Genomic DNA, 4,919 nt, shown 5'->3' on the forward strand with positions numbered 1-4,919 from the left:
TTGGAATGCGCCTAGACTGCACACGAATTTTCTCGGCCAACAAAAATCTACTTCAGAAGTGATGTCATGTGCTGGTTTACTTTCCGTGTGTTTTTTCTTCTCTGAGCATGCCCAGTCTTGCTCATCAGATTTTTGTTTGCCGAAATCTGTACTGACTGACGGAAAATCGGACGTTGTGTTGACGGCCAACAAAAATTTTATAGCCTGCACACCAGATTTTATTCGGCCGAAAAGTCGGAGTCGGTTGTCGAAAGCATCATACTAACAAGCCGAAAAACGGCCGATCGGACGTTGGTCGAAAATTCCCGGACAATAATCGATGCGTGTGTACGAGGCATTACCCTCGTATGTCTGCCAGAATCCACAGACATCATCCCATTATTTCCAATTGGCAGTGACTGGAATTATATTTTTATGTAGAGGCTGATAGCTCACTGTCCTAGTGTCCTAATAAAATGTCAGCCAAAAGAAAATTGTCATTGGATCTAGGCAGATGGGCACATTCTGAGGTCCTTCACATTTAACCGCTGAAGGTAAAGTAATTTTTTACAGAGTTTTACAGCTGTTTTCGGGTTTAAAGGTTTTAAAACTTTTAACATTTTTAAAGGGTGAGAATAAAGTTCAAAAGGGAAGTATTTTCAGGGAAGCTGAACTCAAAACATGGGCATGACCTCCAACTAGCAGAAAATGTTATGTAACGATAGAAAGTGTTGTTTCAGAGTAGACTACTTTTTCTGTTCTTCTGTGTTGTGATGTTAGAGAGTGGTGACAGGAGAAATGGTTCAATAAAGAGCCCACTACATTACCTATACACCGTACGGTTCGAAAGGATAGCAAAAAAGAATACAAAGGTTACTTTAAATAATAGGATTGTTTGCTAATGACCTATCAAAATAGAAAGTAAAGCTCAGACTTAGGGTCTTGGCTTAGCCAACCTCTACAGTTCAACATGTTTATATGTGGATGGCGTCTAATATATTTTCTGTAAGAAAGAATGTCTTCTACACTTTTATTTATAGAAGAATTTCCATATGTGTTTGCATAACACCTGACGTTGTGCACAGTATTCAGTAATCAACACTTGTTAAAATGCTGATTAAACTTTATGTATCTATCCATGCTGGTATATCACTAGGCCAAGAGTTAATGAAATGCAATTAAAGGTGTATTGATGTGTGTGTTAGACAGGGGGGATAGGCAAGAATCTGATGGTTTGGTACAAGTGTACATGTGTTAAGAAAGACAGGAAACTGCAGAAAAGTCCTAATAATAGTAACAGAACATGAGTGCAAAGAGAAACATATGTCAAGCACAATAAAAAAAAAAAACAATCTCTAAATGTTCACCTGTTATCACAGACTTTTCCTAAAGCTTCATCTGTTTACTACAAGTAGAAAATATGAAAAATAAGTATGCAATCCACCCAAGAAATAAAAAAAAAAGTACGTGTACGTATATAGACTACATTTAGAAATTTCAAGAATTGTTAGGTTTTCTTATTTATAAATGTTACAGTACTTTTCTCACTCACCTAGGACAGCCAGATCCCAGGTCACTAATGAATTCACCCTGGTGTGTTTGCACCATCTTTAATAACATAGCACCAAGAGGCATTGCAGCAGGAAATCATTAACAGTTTTAAAACTTAAAGCAACATTTCATTGTCCAAATTGCAAAAGACCATTAGATCCCATTCCTCTATCTAATAAAATCATGTAACGGAACCACAACCCACACTATCCTTGTGAAATTCCATCAGTATACAGCTTCCTCCTAGTCGTAAACATAGATATCAGATTTTACAGCCGCCCCTATACAAAGCTAGCCGAAAAGTTAGCTTGTATAAGTTTTGGAACTTTCTCCTTTATTGAACAGTTTCATACTCAATTTATAAACACATGAGCACACCCCCCTTCCAGGTTAGATTACCATACACAGGTCAGGGGTTGCCTGATTACATTATCATATGCAGACGGAATTGTATACAGAAATAGAATTAACCTGAACTAATTATCTAGCCATCTGGACAGAACAATATGTGAGTTCATTAACATTTAACAATGGAACAGACAGGCTTAATAGAATACATGTCTCACCTCAATACACAAACAATAGGGAGAGCCTGTATCTGACATTGAAGTTCAATACACATTATCATAAGTAAACACAGACCCCATTTGAAGCAATCCAAATCATTAAGTATCTGTCTTTCACTCCCAGTGACGGTGAGTACCGTCCAAAATCCAGTCTGAGAAATATGGATTTTTCCTACCGCTTACCTGTAAAACCCATTTCTTGGAGTACATCTCAGGACGCAGAGCAGCCATTTTCATTACCATCTGGATTATACGCCACCTATAGATGAATGGACCCTGGCAACCAATTAAGACAGGAAGTCCCCCTCTATATAACCCCTCTGATACAGGAAGTACCTCAGTTTTTTCGCGAGTGTTTTAAAGCTAATGCTCACAGATTGGAGAAGCTCTCCATGTAATTATATTTTTTTCCAAGAAGAAGAAAGAAGATTATGCTACAAACCCCGAACAGGATCTTTGAATCTAAGGGGATTAGCAATCAGATCCATCCGAAAGTGGAAGGCTTTAAGGATGGTACCTGAGCTTCGGTAAAGGAGAAACGAGGTTTGGCCTGTAATGTGACCTTTTTAGGCACTGGACCCTGGGATCCGAACCCTTGGTAAAAATATACCCCAAAAACGTTTCGGCAGGGTGCTCTACAGGTCCAAGGGAGTGGCACCTCAAAAACAAGGGGACCCAGTCCTTGATGGTCGGCAAGTGTCAGAAACCCGCCGTGATGTGTGAAAATTGGGTTCTTGTTTTAAGCAGAATCCTGCAGCAGGAATGGTAATGCCACTTTAAAAATATTTATAAAAAATATTTTTATGCACTGTCCCCTTATACCAGATACCAAGGGCCATGTTTAGGTTTCCACCAGAGACAGTACGTGTATCAGCTAGGATAAAGCACACCTTTTTTTGCTTAAACATGTTGCTCTCCCCTATGTTGTTCACCAGAGACAGTAGGTGTATCAGCTGTGACAAAGCACACCTTGTTTGCTTAAACATTTTGCTCTCACCCCATGTTGTTTGGCATGCAGGTTTTCGCCTAGGAGCACAAGTGCACATGCATTTGTCCGCTCTGTGGCTCCTGGTCAGGGAGCACCCTCTGTGGCATCCCTGTGGCGAAGGATCGTACAACCGTGCATAAATATTTGCCATTCACGGGCACACGCGTATACGTGGAGCCAGGTGGGGACGTGTCATGACGCCATTGGCGTGCAGGTGAATGCGGTCATGCATGTAGCATGCTGCACATGCAAAATAACAAGCGCAAATGGCGCAACTTTTAAGGAAGTGCACCCCGCGCGCAAGCTTCTGTCAGGGGCTGGAGGGGATGCAGAGCAGCAGCTGGGTGCGTGAGTGTCAGAGTGCCAGGAAACCAGACCACACGGGGATGCAGGAAAAATAAAGCAGTTTATTGGAGAAAACACCATTAAACACACAGAAAGAGGCTTGTAGTCATCCAAGCCAGGGTCGAGTTCAGAAGCAGGTAGTCTGCGATGCTGGGTCGTATGCCAAATTAGGAGAGTCTTCAGCCAAGCCAGGTCCTACATGGAGGAACACAGAGAACAGAAGCCTGCTAGCAGAAATGCACCTTAGAGCACAGACACAAGGGCAAGGACTATCAACCCATCTGGTGATAGATATAGTCAGGTGTGCAGCATCATCACTGTGTGACACCCAGGCAGCAAGCAAGTGATGATTCAATCAGAGTCTATAGGAGTCAGCAGTCTGCACATGTCCAAGATGGCTGCTAACAGGAGGGCAATGTAAGACTTTGACAGTGAGTCACTATGTTTGCATGTTTACAGGCTAGGTTCTGTTACCTTGGGATAATCAGTGCTGTGTGTGATCAGCTGTATAGCTTGGCACAAGCCTTGAGTACACTAAAGTTAGTACCTCAAGTTTTCTTGCCTAGAGCAATGTCCTCCCGAAAGAGAAGTGGGGGGGGGTACAGCTGGAAGGGGCACAATGGTGCCATTGTCAGGATTAGAAGATCCTAGCCATGCTTCCTCTGTGTTTACCTTCCCTGGAGGGCCAGAGGCATCCAGCCAATCTGAGCCTTTATGGTAGTCAGGCATAAGAACCACATCCATTGCGTCTGTCTGAGGGTAAAACTGCTGGCATGATTGCAGCATCGCAAGGAGGGGGAAAACTTTATATATCCCCCTCACCTGAGCCCCCCCCCCCATTTTAGTTCAGGATTGGGCAGAAGATGTGGAAGAAGTAGCAGTAGTAGAAGTGTAAATGACCCTGTAGAAGGTCAAGCTGAGGTTTCCACATCCGGGGAGTCAGGATCTGAAGAATCATTCTCGGCCTCTTAATCCCAGAGATTGTTCATTATGTCTCTCACTGAAATGGTCCAGTCTGGATTTAAATTACCTCCCTTAGAGATGTCTGAAGTCTCTTTTTCCTCTTTAGGCTCATTGCCTTTCTCAAAGTCCTTAGGCTTTTCCCTTAAATCCGCTCTTGGAGCAGATAATGTATACTGATTGGGATCATCCTGATAGAATTTTTGTTCCTCCCAAAAAGGTTTTCTTTGTTGTATCCTATAGAGGAAAAAATTTATAAGAAAATGGAGTATACTTACTGTGGATCCTGCCATTTCTTCTGTTAACAAAATCTTAATTTGTCCTGTGGATAATGCCCAGTTTTTTAGATCCAGCTGATAAGAAGCTGGAATCTTTGCTAAAAGCTTCCTTCGCTATTGCAGGGTCTGCAATACAACAGTGGCAGCTATAGGAGTTTGTCAGTCTTTAAAAGACAGTATTAAATGAGTTTCCAGGATGGTTCCTTTTCAAGGAGAGTATGTGAAAGACTTGGCAGTTCTACCTCAAACTTT

This window comes from Pelophylax lessonae, assembly GCF_965119305.1.
Source record: "Pelophylax lessonae genome assembly, chromosome: 8".
Classification (NCBI taxonomy): domain Eukaryota; kingdom Metazoa; phylum Chordata; class Amphibia; order Anura; family Ranidae; genus Pelophylax; species Pelophylax lessonae.